This window comes from Carcharhinus amblyrhynchos, chromosome 5, assembly GCF_965287045.1.
Source record: "Carcharhinus amblyrhynchos chromosome 5, sCarAmb.v2.hapA, whole genome shotgun sequence".
Taxonomy (NCBI): Eukaryota; Metazoa; Chordata; class Chondrichthyes; order Carcharhiniformes; family Carcharhinidae; genus Carcharhinus; species Carcharhinus amblyrhynchos.
Window position 1 is genome coordinate 118,536,749 of NC_137328.1, and position 16,264 is coordinate 118,553,012.

General features: G+C 45.4%; 1 protein-coding gene across 2 annotated transcripts in view; it reads right to left on the reverse strand.

The window, feature by feature from the left end:
• The window catches only part of galntl6 (polypeptide N-acetylgalactosaminyltransferase like 6), a 1,196,842-nt gene that overhangs the window by 1,030,707 nt on the left and 149,871 nt on the right, over positions 1-16,264 (reverse strand). The gene's annotated exons all lie outside the window — the stretch shown is intronic.

Sequence of the window (16,264 nt, forward strand, 5' to 3'; positions counted from 1 at the left end):
TACTGTCAGATGTATTGGGAGACAGTGAAAATTACTGTTTCTTGCGCACTACACAAAGCATACCATTCATAGAGTACATAGGGAAGGAGGAAAGGAGAGGGTGCAGAATGTGGTGCTACAGTTACAGATAGGGGAAGAGAAAGATCAGTTTAAGTTTTTTAAGGTCTATTGAAAAGTCTGAGGGCAGCAGGGAAGAAGTTGTTCTTGAGTCGGTTGGCACATAATCTCAGACTTTTGTATTTTATCCTTAATGGAAGAAGGTGGAAGAGAGAATGTTGGGGTGCATGGGGACCCTTGATTTTGCTGGCTGCTTTTCTGAGGCAGTGGGAAGTGTGGACAGAGTCAGGGGACGGGAGGTTGGTTTGCGAGATGGACTGGACTACGTTCACAATCCTTTATAGTTACTCGTGGTCTGAGTCCGAGCAGGGGCCATACCAAGCTGTGATACATGCTTCAAAATCAGGCCAAGATGGGTTGGGCAACACACGTCAACCTTACCATCAGCGCAGTCATCTTAAGAATTAATTCTTTTCCGAAAGGTTTTGTTTGCATTTCAGGAACCAGTGAGCATGCCTCTTCAAAACACATTGCACCATGCAAGGACTATGAATCTTAAATGAGCCTCCCATTGAGTTTGGGATGAGTTATCTTTGGCACAAGGCAAACAATTTTCTGGTAGACCTTTCTTCTAATTTGTGTTTAGGACTTCTAATAAGGTGTTGCAGTTCACTTACATCCTTAACAATCTGATTGATGCGGTTAAGAAGCAGTCTCAGTTATCCTGTAAGTAGGCCACACAGGAAGCTGCAGTTCCAGATACACAGTTAAATGATTGTCAGTGGGTGAGGAATCAGTCCAACAAACCGGCAACTTTGGTCCCTACTAATGTCGAGCAGATCTCAGACACTCGGGGTGGCATTACTGTACGTTCAGAGCCTTGAATAATTTAACACATTGCTGTGAAATTTCTTAATTTGTTATTCCAACAATGGTATTAAACTAGCTGTTAAAATATCCATATCGCAGCTGCTTTTTTAACACTTTTGGCCAAACAGTCAAATTGCAGAATCCCTACAATGCAGAAGGAGGCCACTCAGCCCATCGAGCCTACACTGACAGCAATACCACCCAGGCCCCATCCCCGCATCTTAACCCTGATACAAAGGGTGGGATTTTCGAGCTGCACTCTTCTCAAGACTGGAAAATCCCACCCCAAGTCAACTGACCTTTCCATGGTCCTGTCCCGCTGGCTATGCTTCCCATCATAGAACCCCTACAGTGCAGAAAGAGGCCCTTCGGCCCGTTGAGTCTGCACCAAACACAATCCCACCCAGGCCCTACCTCCATATCCCTACTTATTATACCCACTAATCCCTCTAACCTCTGCTACCCTGGATACTAAGTGGCAATCTCTTAGCTTGGCCAATCAACCTAACCTGCACATCTTTGGACTGTGGGAGGAAACCGGAGTACCCGGAGGAAACCCACGCAGACACAAGGAGAATGTGCAAACTCCACACAGACAGTGACCCGAGCTGGGAATCAAACCCAGGACCCTGGAGCTGTGAAGCAGCAGTGCTAACCACTGTGCTACCATGCCACCCATGGTGGGCAGGTTGGGAAAATCCCGCCCTAAGGATCAATGTAGTATGGCCAATGCACCTACCCAGTATGTCATTCAGGCTGTGCGAGGAAACTGGAGGAAACCCACACAGACATGGGGAGAATGTGCAACCTCCACACAGATAGTCACCCGAGGCCGGAATTGAATCCCTGGCGTCCCTGGCGCTGTGAGGCAGCAGTACTCCATGTGGCCAGTTGTGGAGAAAGAAATTTGATACAACCTGGTTGATGCATCGAGCACCCGAAATCAAAGTGCATCTTTATACCTCCTGCTTTTCTGCACAGATTTCCAGTTGTGGCTTTGTTTCCAACTCAAAATACTGAACTGACATCTGCAATCTTCATCTTACTTGACGTCAGTTCATTAAATTATTGTCACATTGCTCCAGTTCAAAGGAGGCTTCCATTAAATGTACACTTGGATCTAAAATTGTAGAAGTTAATAACTGTACCGCACATTAAATATTAAAAATGGTGTGTGGTGTGTTGCAGCTCCACTGGTATCGTGCCTGCAGTGTCAGAGCGATGTTATAGTTATGAATGGGGAGGTTGGTGTCCTCTCTGAGAACCAACACTCAACCATTGAGAGAACATTGAACACAGGAGTTGGGGCGTCTTGTTGAAGTTGCACAAGATATTGGTAGGGCCACACTTGGAATACTATAGAACATAGAACATTACAGCGCAGTACAGGCCCTTCGGCCCTCGATGTTGCGCCAACCTGTGAAACCAACTAAAGCCCATCTAACCTACACTATCCCAATATCATCCATATGTTTATCCAATGACCATTTAAATGCCCTTACTGTTGGCGAGTCCACTACTGTTGCAGGCAGGGCATTCCACACCCTTACCACTCTCTGAGTAAAGAACCAACCTTTGACGTCTGCCCTATATCTATCACCCCTCAATTTAAAGCTATGTCCCTTCCTGCTCCTTGCAGATCCAAGCAGAAACTTAGTCAAAAGGATAAAGGAAGCACACGGTAGGTTCAGGCATCCAAAAACCGACAAAACCTCTGAGGAGCAGCAGGAACGAACCCAAACACAGAATCAGGAGGGCCAAAGGGGTCCCCGAAATGTCCCCAGCAAACAGGGTCAAGGAGAATCCCAAGGCCCAAATGCATACACTAGGAGCAAGAGGAGCAAGAGGAAGACCAGGCCCACTCAAAGACAACTGTACATTATGTACAGTTTTGGTCACCCTATTATAGAAAGGATATTATTAAACTAGAAAGAGTGCTGAAGGGATTTACTAGGATGCTACTGGGACTTGATGGTTTGAGTTATAAGGAGAGGCTGGGTAGATTGAGACTTTTTCTGTGGAGCACAGAAGGCTGAGGGGTGATCTTATAGAGGTCTATAAAATAATGAGGGACATAGATCAATTAGATGGTCAACATCTTTTCTCAAAGGTCGTGGAGTCTAAAACTAGACGGGTACAATTTTGTCTTTGAAAAGCATTTAGACAGCTACCTGGATAAGATGGGTATGGAGGGATACAGGCCAAATGCAGGTAATTGGGATAAGTTTAGGGGTTTAAAAAAAGAGAGGCATAGGCTGAAGAGCCTGTTTCCATGCTGTAAACCTCTATTACTCTACGACTCCAACCACTCAAAGAGAAGTACCTCCCTTCATAATCTTTTGGAGTGTGTGTGAGAAGGGGGATTATCTGCACTTCAACAGCTTTTAGTGATCAAATCAAAATGACTACCTGAGATTCCCTCTGAAAAAACAAGTCAAATTTTATTCATCTAACAGTGAACTGGTAAACTGAAGTTTTTTTAAAGTAAAGTTAAAGATAATTTATTAGTCACTCCGGTGCCTGTTCAGGTACACTGAGGGAGAATTTAAGCATGACCCAACGCACCTAACCAGCACATCTTTGGACTGTGGGAGGAAACTGGAGCACCCGGAGGAAACCCACGCAGACACAGGGAGAATGTGCAAACTCCACAAAAACAGTGACCCAAGCTAGGAATTGAACCTGCGTCCCTGGCGTTGTGAGGCAGCAGTGCTAACCACTGTGCCACTATGCCACCCAAGCTGAATAAAACATCATTCTAATGGAATGCTGTTTCAATAAATCCAATTCTAACAAAAAAAATAGAATTTCTAGTCATTTAAAATTTTAACCAGGTTTGCCATCTTCCAGAGTTTCCTGCTTTCTTTGTTGATTTCTTCTGTTTTCACTATCTTCTACGATTGAGTTGAGGCTTTCTTTTAAGACATAAATTTGGTGTTACACTGTTAGAGACAGTTGCTGGCTTTGTCTCTGTCTCTTAAGCTGTGAACTGTGGCAGAGCCTGGCTGTCTGGCATTTGCTGTCTGGCTCTCTGGAACTGGGAGCTGGTTTTCTACTCCTGATGACATACCAAAAACCTCCTGAATAGGATTGCTTTACAGCTTATTAAAATTCAAATCTGATAGGCTGCTGCTATTCAAATGCTTAGATTGAATATAAAAGTAGGGAGGTCTTGCTGCAGCTGTATAGGGCATTGGTGAGGCCGCAGCTAGAGTACTGTGTGCAGTTTTGGGCGCCGCACCTGCTTGAAGCAGACAGGGACCTCAGATTGTTGTAAAGAGAGGTTGAAGATGTCTGTGAACACCTCCACCAGCTGGTCCGTGCAGGATCTGAGTGCACATCCTGGTACCCCATCTGGGCCAGCTGCTTTCTGTGGGTTGCCCTTCAAGAAAGCTGCTCTGACCTCTGCAATGGTGACCCCAGATGTAGGTTCATCTGAAGCTTCCAGGGTGGAGGGCATGGTCTTGCTAACCTCTTGCTCAAAATGGGCGTAAGATGCATTGAGCTCATCAGGGATCCTTGTGCATGAGTCGCAAAAACCCAGCTTGCAGATGCAGCAGGTGGTCAGGAAGGCGAATGGGATGCTGGCCTTCATAGCGAGGGGGATTAAATATAAAAGTAGGGAGGTCTTGCTGCAACTGTACAGGGCACTGGTGAGGCCACAGCTGGAGTACTGTGTGCAGTTTTGGTCGCCGCACTTACGCAAGGATATTTTGGCCTTGGAGGGAGTGCAGAGGAGGTTCACTAGGCTGATGCCGGAGTTGAGGGGGTTGAGCTATGAGGAGAGGCTGAATAAACTAGGCTTGTACTCGTTGGAGTTTAGAAGAATGAGGGGAGATCTCATTGAGACATATAAGATGATGAATGGGATGGATAAGATAGAGGTGGAGAGACTCTTCCCGCTCAAAAAAGACAGTAGGACTAGGGGGCACAGCCTCAAGATAAAGGGGAGGCGGTTTAGAACGGAGTTGAGGAGGAACTCCTTCACTCAAAGGGTGGTGAATCTCTGGAATTCTCTGCCCGTTGAAGTGGTGGAGGCTGCCTCGCTAAATATTTTTAAGACGCGGGTTGATGGGTTTTTGATAAGAGAGGGGATTAAGGGTTATGGGGAGAGGGCGGGAAAGTGGAACTGAGCCACGACAGATCAGCCATGATCTTATTGAATGGCGGGGCAGGCTCGAAGGGCTAGATGGCCTACTCCTGCTCCTATTTCTTATGTTCTTATGTAAACCGATTGGTTAAACTTCAAAAAACAAGCTGTTGCCTTGGCAGCACTAGGCTAGCTTGCAATGCTATGTTTCAGTCTGTGTACTGTTTCTGTTCAGTACAGAAAGAAATGGCCTTTTCTAACAGAAGTATGACATTTTTTCAACTCTCAGCATTTTAATTTTGTTTTAGAATTTTACAAACACTAACTTCACAACATTATATTACTCACTAAATTAATTTGCATCCATTTCACATATTATGGCCATCATTTGGCATTAAGCTTCCTCTACGATTGTGGTCATGATTTACCTAATGGCATGTCCTCTGCTTATATCTCCACACTAGTGGTCTATAGCATTTCTCTTCAATTGCTCGCAGGAGACTTGTATTTTCATTTTCAGCCACCCGGGGAAAGGGTACACGAGGTGGTTTCCATTGTCTTCCTCATTTGGGTTTGAAGTATATGCAAGTCCTCGTGCTCTGAGATTCATTCTCTATAAGCAGCTAGTGTCCCTGGAGGTTCTAGCTATTTTGCACTCACTGCAGAAAATGTTCCGGCTCTGCTGTTGGCCATTACTATCAACCCGAGCATGGGATTCTCATCTGGGCCAGGGGCAGTTCACAAATCGGCAGAGAAGGCTGCAGCCCGAGGTCTCAAATTGTCCCCTGTGACATTTGAAAGTTGCAAAGTTTAAAGTTTTCTCATTAGTGTCACAAGTGGGCTTACATGAACACTGCAATGAAGTTACTGTGAAAATCCCCGAGTTGCCACACTCCGGCGCCTGTTCGGGTACACTACGGGAGAATTTAGCACGGCTAATGCACCTAACCAGCATGTTTTTCGGACTGTGGGAGGAAACTGGAGCAACTGGAGGAAACCCACACAGACACGGGGAGGATGTGCAGGCTCTGCACATACAATGACCCAAGCCGAGAATCGAACCTGGGTCTCTGAGGCAGCAATGCTAACCACTGTAAAAACCTCCCCCAGAGCATATGAAAGACACAAAATAAATCCAAAAAATACATTGGAGAGACCATGAGAAACACAGCCTTTCCATGCAACTGTGTCAGACCAATGTAAACTGATTCTGTGAAGACCAGTGGGATTGACGAATGAGTTCTTGAATCACGAACCTGAACGGTGAATGAATAAAGGGGCCTGAAATGTTTGTATGTAATTTCAAGCTGAAGCACGTTCCGATGTCCCTGCCCCATGAATGTCAACAGTGGCCTGTTTAGGGCACCATATTCCCAACTCAATACATAGATACTCCAATATTCTGAAGGTATGTCCTGAAAAAGTTGTATCAAAATAAGACCATAAGATCGTAAGACATAGGAGCAGAATTAGGCCACACGGTCCATCAAGTCTGCTCCGCTATTCAATCATAGCTGATTTCTCATCCCCATTTTCCTGCCTTTCCCCCAGAGCCCTTATCACCTCATTAATCAAGAACCTATCTACCTCTGTCTTAAAGAGGCTCAATGACCTAGCCTCCAACGCCTTGTGTGGCAAAGAGTTCCACAGATTTACTACTCTCTGGCTGAAGAAATTCCTCCTCATCTCTGTTTTAAAGGGTCGTCCTTTTAGTCTGAGGTTGTGCCCTCTGGTTCTAGTTTATCCCATTAGTGGAAACATCGTCTCCACGTCCACTCTATCCAGGCCTCGCAGTATCCTGTAAGTTTCAATAAGATTCCCCTCTCATCCTTCTAAACTCCAATGAGTGCAGACCCAAAGTCCTCAGTTGTTCCTCATACAACAAGCTCTTCATTCCAGGGATGTGAACCTCTTCTGGACTCTTTTCAAGGCCAGACATGGGGCTCAAAACTGTTCACAATACTCCAAATGGGGTCCGACCTGAGCCTTATACAGCCTTAGAAGTACATCTCTGCTCTTGTATTCTAAAATGCCTTTGGTGAACTGAATTGGGGTTAGAGGCAAAAGGGTTAATTAGATTGGGGTGTGCATATGTAATTCATCCTCCACTTCACATTCATTCATTCTTTCCTTAAATTTATCTCATGTTTGATTTTATTTACAGTTAACTAACACAATTGATGGGTAAATGCCGAGGGAGAGAAGAAGCGATGACTGGAATATGGGAAGCTCTCTCTGACATTATGTTTCAAGTCTTTTCAGGAGGGCATTATAAAACACAATATGAGATTAAGCCACGCTAGTGGAAGGTTTACAAAGATTTATTCAGCTGATCCCAGGGATGGTGGGACTGATGCAGGAGGACACCATGGTCTCATTTAGCACCCACGTCTTTCAATTTCCAGCTATTCCTCGTGCATCAGCCCCACCATCCCAGGGATCAGCCGAATAATCTGCCTTCCTATAATTGCTACCGAAGTGGATAACCCCACATTTGACTGCACTCTCTTCAGAAATGCTTCATTGGCCATAAAACATTTTTGGAAAGGTGGTGTTTAAGTGCGTAAGTGTTTGTCTCTTTCGTTTCCTTGCAGAAGCATACGTAGGGCGTGAAGTTCACACACCGACCATTAAAGATAGTGGATTGCTGAGATTGACTTTGCAGAGAAGAGAGTGCAACATGGGCATGCCGCTGGACGTACTGCCAAAAAGGTGCCAATGTCACTGTCGAAAAGGTGCTAATGCCAAGGAAGTGGAACATTTTGATCAAGGTGCAATACTAAGAACCTTTGGCATCATTATTATTTTACTGTCTTGCAGCCCTAGACAATAGGAACCTCACTGACAACTCACTCGTTTTTTGTTGAGATTTCATCTCAAGGCAATTTGTTGTCCTGGAGGAAGAAACCAAATCCAATTTGTTGGCGCTATTAAGTTATTACCATTTAGCCTCACAATTCAATTCAAGAATGGCTTGATATACAGTGTAATGAGAAGAAAACATACATTCCTGCCAGCACTTGCCCAATGTATTAACTTTCAAATTACCTTAGCAGCGAGGCCCATGATAAAGGGAGAGTTTCTGTCAGTGCAAATCTATCTTGCTTCCAGTCAAGTAGTTTGCATTTATCTTGCTATATTCCAATGAGGTTTTCGCTCCCTGTGTGCTGTAATAAGTTGATCAATGTTGTCCAATAAATCACGGCAGAAAGTGACAGCAAGACACCCATTAAAACGCTCTCATTTATTAACTAATTTTCTTTATACGTCTGGGGAGCAGCTTGCTGGCAGGGCATTATAAAAACAAGATGCCTCATATCAACTCTGCATATGCAGCCTGCCTAAAATCCTTACCTTCACCCGATGCTCAGGACTTTGGGCGGCAGGTTCAGGTTGCGATCAGTGGGCCATCCAAAGGGGGCATGGCTCAATCATTCTCCTTTTTAAAAGGCAGTCCTGCTTGTTAAACCACTGCCTCGAGGTGGAGAAGGCCGCACGCACAAGATATGTCGGTGCATCTCACGGGCAGTCATTTATATCCTGGAACTCTTAATCGTTGATGGGAGAGAACTTTCTCAGAATTCATTTCCCCCTGAATCAGTCCACGGCTTGCAGTTACTGATCTGATCTGATTTGATTTATTATCGTCACATGTATTGGGATATAGTGAAAAGTATTGTTTATTGCTCACTATACAGACAAAGCATACAGTTCATAGACTACACAGGGAGAAGGAAAGGAAAGGGGGCATAATATCGTGTTGCAGTTACAGTTAGGATGGGGAGAAAGATAAGCTTGCTACATGAAGGATCAATCAAAAGTCTGATGGCAACAGGGAAGAAGCTATTCTTGATCCAGCTGGTATGTGTTTTCAGATTTTTGTATCTTTTTCCCAATAGAAGAAGATTTGAATTTATTGGGGACAATCGTTGCTCTGTGGTAATCCAATGAGTCAGGCTAATGTCCTGGGGACATGGGTTCAAATCCCACCTTGGCAGCTGGTGGAATTTACTCTTAGGGTGGCACGGTAGCACAGTGGTTAGCACTGCTGCTTCACAGCTCTAGGGACCCAGGTTCGATTCTCGGCTTGGGTCACTGCCTGTGTGGAGTTTGCACATTCTCCTTGTGTCTGCGTGGGTTTCCTGCGGGTACTCCTGTTTCCTCCCACAGTCCAAAGATGTGCTGGTTAGGTTGACTGGCCATGCTAAAATTGCCTTGGGATGTGTAGGTTAGAGGGGTTAGTGGATAAATGTGTGGGGATATTGGGGTAGGGTCTGGGTGGGATTGTGGTCGGTGCAGGCGCGATGGGCCAGATGGCCTCTTTCTGCACTGTAGGATTTCTATGGAAAATGCCAACACAGAAACATTCAGTCAATGTTTGTGTTCCTTCTCCAAAACACTGCAGCTGAATCACTGTGTATTTGCTCCATTCCCATATTCTTTTATGCTCCAATTCTTCATTCATCCAATTTACCCACTCCTAAATGTTAACATGATCTCTGCTTCAACAAGTAATTCCAGTAAGGATACTTCAGACTCACAGCAGCACGGTTTCGATTCCCAGCTTAGCTCACTGTCTGTGGGGAGTCTGCACATTCTCCCAGTGTCTGTGTGGATTTTCTCCGGGTGCCCCGGTTTCCTCCCACAGTTCAAAGATGTGCAGGTTAGGTTGATTGACCATGCTAAATTGCCCCTTAGTGTCAGGGGGACTAGTAACAGACATTACAGGGTGGGATTTTTGTCAGTGCAGGGCTGATGGGCCGAATGGCCTTTTAATGCACTGTATGTTTGGTATAGTATGGAATAGTTTGCAGATACAGGGTGCTGCAGTGGCAATGGGGCAGAAGAAGTACATGGCATGGGAAAAGGAGATCCTGAAACAGGGTTTAAATTAAAGTAAGGAAATCTATTAAAGTGGGACAGTATGGGAGCAATCATTATTTTTAAATTATTGTGTGAACAAATGTTTTTCCAATTGAACGAGATGAACCTGATTGTACCTCACGCTCCATTTGTTCATGGAACTGTGAATTAAAGCCAACAACTGATTCACCCCAAGCCGCACCTAATGTCGTGTGCCTCAGTCTTACTTCAGAAAGACTGAAGAGTATTTGCGCAAGGATATATTGGCCTTGGAGGGAGTGCAGAGAAGGTTCACTAGGCTGATACCGGAGATGAGGGGGTTAGCTTATGAAGAGAGATTGAATAGACTGGGTCTGTACTCATTGGAGTTTAGAAGGCTGAGGGGAGATCTTATAGGGACTTACAAGATAATGAAAGGGATGGATAGGGTAGAGGTAGAGAGATTCTTTCCGCTTAGAAAGGAAAACAGAACTAGAGGGCACAGCCTCAAAATAAGGGGGGGGGTGCGGTTTAGAACGGAGTTGAGGAGGAACTTCTTCGCTCAAAGGGTGGTGAATCTCTGGAATTCTCTGCCCGTTGAAGTGGTGGAGGCTGCCTCGCTGAATATATTTAAGTCACTGGTAGATAGGTTTCTGATAGACAGGGGAATTAAGGGTTTATGGGGAGAAAGTGGGAAAGTGGAACTGATCCACTTCAGATCAGCCATGGTCTTATTGAATGGCGGGGCAGGCTCGAAGGGCTAGATGGCCTACTCCTGCTCCTATTTCTTATGTTCTTATGTTATGAAGAGATGTCACTTAGATCACAACACTGAATGGAGGAGAAAGCTTTTTCACGCAGTGAGTGTTTGGGGTTTGGAAAGCATTGACTGCCTGGAGGTGCCATAGAGTCATAGAGGTTTACAGCATGGAAACAGGCCCTTCAGCCCAACTTGTCCATGCTGCCCTTTTTTTTAACCACTAAGCTAGTCCCAATTGCCTGTGTTTGGCCCATATCCCTCTGTACCCATCTTACCCATGTAACTGACTAAAATGCTTTTCAAAACACAAAATTGCACCCGCCTCTACTACTACCTCAGGCAGCTCGTTCCAGCCACTCACCACCCTCTGTGTGAAAAAAATTGCCTCTCTGGATTCTTTTCCATCTCTCCCCTCTCAGCTTAAACCTATGCCCTCTAGTTTTAGACTCCCCTACCTTTGGGAAACGTGTGGTGGAGACAGGTTCAATCAAAGTATTCAAGAGGGCATTAGAGATGATTGTGGTGGTTTTAGCAGGATTGACATTAGGGGAGGCTGTGGAGGTATTCAGGAAATGTTAACAGTCTGTGACGTTATGAGGCCCAGTTACAGCATACGGCCAATACATTTCTTAAAGTGCTCCTGTTCAGCTGCAAGTACTGGTACGGAATTATGGAATCCTTACAGTGCAGAAGAGGGCCATTTGGCCCATCGAGTTCGCACCAACAGCAATCCCACCCAGGCCCTGTCCCCATAACCCCACCTTGCTAATCCCCCTAACCTTTGGACATAAAGGGGCAATTTAGCACGACCTATCCTGCGCATCTGTGGACTGTGGGAGAAAACCAGAGCGTCTACAGGAAATCCACACAGACACGGAGAGAACGGACAATCTCTGCACATTCACCCAAGGTCGGAACTGAACCCAAGTCCCTGGCGCTGTGAGGCAGCAGTGCTAACACTGTGCCACCCAGGATCACTAAAGATACTATAAATACACAACAAAAGGCAAGGGAATAAGATTAACTCACTCACTTGGACAGCCGGTGCAAACATGATGGGTCAAATGGCCTCTTTCTGCACCATAACAATTCCATGATTCTATGAGCATTTAATTGCTACATTTTTGAGTCCCTTGGCCTGGCGATAAAACTGTTTCTGCTGGTGGGGTAGTGAGGATAAAGGAGATGATTGTGGTGGTTTTGGCAGGATTGACGTTAGGGGTGGCTGTGGAGGTTGAATAAAGATTAAGCATTTTGTTCAAGAAATGTTAAGACTGTAACACTACATTCTGCACCCTCTCCTTTCCTTTTCCCCTATGTACTCTATGAACGGCACAGTGGTTAGCACTGCTGCTTCACAGCACTAGGGTTTGATTCCCGGTTTGGGTCACAGTCTGTGTAGAGTTTGTACATTCTCCCAGTGTCTGCGTGGGTTTCCTCCGGGTGCTCCAGTCTCCTCTCATAGTCTGAAAGACTTGCTGGTTAGATGCATTGAACTGAACAGATGCTGGACTGTGGTGACTAGGGGAATTTCACAGTAACTTCATTGCAGTGTTAATGTAAATCGTACTTGTGACGAATAAATAAACTACTTTTGTCTGTACAGCATAAAAGAAACAACACTTTATACTGTATCCCAAAGCGTGTGACAAGAATAAATCAAATCAAATCATAATTAGAGTGTGGCAATTCAGAAATGGGTGATGACAGGACACATTTCTTTACACTCAGGGTAGTAGAAGTCTTGAACCCTTCTCTACCCTCCCCGCAACCCCCTGTGCCCCCCACCCCCACTTCTCCCCCCACCCCCATCATCCCAAAAAAAACTGTCAACTGCGTGATATTTAGGGTTACAGAACCAAAGTGGACAATTTGACTGATCAAATATTGATGTGACAGAACGCAGAACAGATTCAAGAGGCTGAATGGCTGACTCGCTGTGTGTTCTGATGTCCCAGAATTACACCAGTAGGCCAGAATCATGTTCCTCAACACCCACTGTGCAAACTGTTAAGAACGCACACTTGAGTGATAATCATCTACTGAACCTAAGAAATCATCTTTGCTGGGACATGAATTCATAATTGCAGTACGCTCATCCCAGTTCATACTCTCCCGAGTTCGACAAGTCAAAAGTTATCCCAGCTTTATCAATATGGACTTCTTTTACAATTAACTATTTATCAAATTTGGTTGGTTGATGGCTCAGTAACCCCAAATCCATGGTAAGCGTTGACAACCTGGATCTGAGAGAGAAACAGCCACCGTTCCCTGACCCATACTGTCCCCGGTATGGCTGTAAGAGTGGAGCACCATAAGAAACAGGAACTGGGATTGGCTGTAGGGTCCCTCGAGCCTTCTCTGCTGAAAGCTGATCTTCATCCTGAACTGGGGTGGCACAGTGGCACTGAACAAAGAACAGTACAATATAGAAATAGGCCCTTCAGCCCATCAGGCCTGCACTGATCACATTGTCCTATCTAGAACAACCACCTGTATCCCACTATTCCCCATCTGTTCATGTGTCTATCCAGATAACTCTTAAATGTCACTAACGTGTCTGCCTCAACCACCTCACTTGGCAGTGCATTCCAGGCCCCCACCACCCTCTATGTAAAAAACTTCCCCCACCTATCTTCACTGAGCCTTTCCCCCCTTACCTTGAACTTGTGCCCCCTTGCAATTGTCATTTCTGCTCTCAGAAAAAGTTTCCAACTGTTCACCTTATCTATATCCCTCATAATTTTATAAACTTCTATCAGGTCGCCCCTCTCAGCCTCTGACTTTCCAGGGAGAACAATCCCAGTTTATTCAATCTATCTTTCTAGCAAATATTCTCCATACAAGGCAACATCCTGGTTCCCAGCTTGGATTCTTTCACTTCACAGCTTGGGTCACCCTCCAATATTCCAAATGTGGTCTCACATTTGGAGGATGAGAGGCGACTTAATAGAAGTTTATGACAAGGGGGATAGATAGACTGGACATTCAGAGACGATTTCCTCGGGTGGATGTAGCTGTTACTAGGGGGCATAACTATAAGGTTCATGGTGGGAGATATAGGAGGGATGTCTGAGGTAGGTTCTTTACTCAGAGAGTGGTTGGGGTGTGGAATAGATTGCGTGCTCTGATAGTGGAGTCGGACACTTTAGGAACTTTCAAGTGGTTATTGGATAGGCACATAGAGCACTCCAGAATTATAGGGAGGGGACAGCTTGATCTTGGGATTGGACATTGCTCAGCACAACATTGAGGGCCAAAGGGCCTGTACTGTGCTGTAATGTTCTATGTTTCTATGTTTTTCTATGTAATTCATTTTGGAAGGTCTAATACAAATAGGAAATATATAGTAAATGTCAGAATCCTTTTGAGTATTGATAGGCAAAGAGATCTGAGTGTACAGGTACACAGGTCATTGAAAGTGGCGATGCAGGTGGAGAAGGTAGTCAAGAAGGCATACGGCATGCTCGCCTTCATCGGCCGGGGCATTGTGTTTAAAAATTGGCAAGTCATGTTGCAGCTTTATAGAACCTTAGTTAGGCCGCACTTGGAACATAGTGTGCAATTCTGGTCGCCACACCACTGGAAGGATGTGGAGGCTTTGGAGAGGGTACAGAAAAGATTTACCAGGATGTTGCCTGGTATAGAGGGCATTTGCAATGAGGAGAGGTTGGAGGAACTTGGTTTGTTTTCATTGGAACGATGGAGGTTGAGGCGTGACCTGATAGAAATCTACAAGATTATGAGAGGCATGGACGGAATGGATAGTCAGAAGCTTTTTCCCAGGGTGGAAGAGTCAATTACTAGGGGGCACAGGTTTAAAGTGTGAGGGGCAAGGTTTAAAGGAGGTGTACGAGGCAGATTTTTTACACTGAGGGTGGTGGGTGCATGAAACTCATTGCCGGGGGAGGTAGTGGAAACAGATACAGTGGTGACTTTTAAGGGCGTCTTGACAAATATATGAATAGGACAGGAGTAGAGGGATATGGTCCCCGAAAGATAGGGGGTTTTAGTTAAATCGGGCAGCATGGTCGGTACAGGCTTGGAGGGCCGAAGGGCTTGTTCCTGTGCTGTAATTTTCTTTGTTCTTTATTTGGAATCACAAGCTTTTGGAGCACTGCTCCTTGGTTTGGTGAGTTAGCAGTGCTCCGAAAGCTCACCTGATAAAGGAGCAGTGCTCCGCCAGCCCTTGATTCCAAAGAAACCTGTTGGACTTTAACCTGGTATTGTGAGGCTTGTTACTGTGCCCACCCCAGTCCAATGCCGGCATCTCCATACTATGACAACAAAAACTGCAGAAGTACAAAATTTACTCTCGCATCTTTTGTTGCATTTGAACTGCAAGGTACATTTCAGCCTAATGGTGAAAGTCTAACATAAAACGTCATCCTTTCTGGCGCTGTGCTGCTCTTTTAATGCCAGTGGGGCCATTAATTTGATGAGTTGATCCAATTAATACATTCTGAGCTCAAGCAGCCTTCCACTTGGACAACAATGCTGACTCATGTACAAAGAAACATTAAGATGCTGTCAGGGTTGTCCTCTCTTGGTCTATCCCTGTCTGGCCCACATCCTGTGATGGAGCTCCTCTCCAGCTGCCTCACAGAAAACAGAGTGACATCTCTGTGTGTCAAATTCTAACCGGCTTTCAAAGCAAGTAAACTTTTCAGGACAAATAAATATTAATATTGTACGTTCCACAGATGATGTCCAATTAATGATAAATGATTTCTACTAATGCTGCTGGGGTCTACATCAATCTAACCAAATATAATAGTCTTATCAGCATTTTGTCCAAACTATACAGTGCTGCCTTGATTAATTAGGCCATTTCTTCACAAGTTGACAATCCACACACACACACAGCGTTCTGCTTGATGAAGCATTGTGCTAACCTTTCCTGATGGAATAGGGAATGTCAGATTAGTGGTGAGAGAGAGAGGGGGAGGGAGGCAGGGAAAGAGAAAGGAATAGAGGGAGGCAGGGAGAGACTGAAAGGGATGGAGGTGGGGAGGGAGAGTGAAAGGGAGGGAGGTGGGGAGGGAGAGTGAAAGGGAGGGAGGTGGGGAGGGAGAGTGAAAGGGAGGGATAAAAGGAGAAAGGGAGGAAATAAAGAAAGGGGTAATGAAGATGGAAAGAAGAAAGGAAAGGAAAGAAAAGGAAAGGAAAGAAAGAAGGAAGGAAGGGTGAGAGGAAGGGAGGAAAGGGCAAAAGGTGGAAGGTAGGAAATAAAGAAGTAAGTACAGAGGAAGGGAGGGAAAGGGGAAAAAGAAGGAAGGTAGGAAGGAAGGGAGGGAGAGAGGAAGGGAGGGAAAGGGGAAAAAAGGAAGGAGGGTAGGAGGGAGGGTGGGTTGAAAGGGAAGAAGGAAGGATGGAAGGAAGGGAGGAAGGGAGGGAGGGAGGAAGGAAGGGTGGAAGGAAGGAAGGGTGGAAGGAAGGAAGGAAGGAAGGGTGGAAGGGTGGAAGGAAGGGTGGAAGGAAGGAAGGGTGGAAGGAAGGAAGGAAGGGTGAAAGGAAGGAAGGAAGGGTGGAAGGAAGGAAGGAAGGGTGGAAGGAAGGAAGGAAGGGTGGAAGGAAGGAAGGAAGGGTGGAAGGAAGGAAGGAAGGGTGGAAGGAAGGAATGAAGGGTGGAAGGAAGGAAGGAA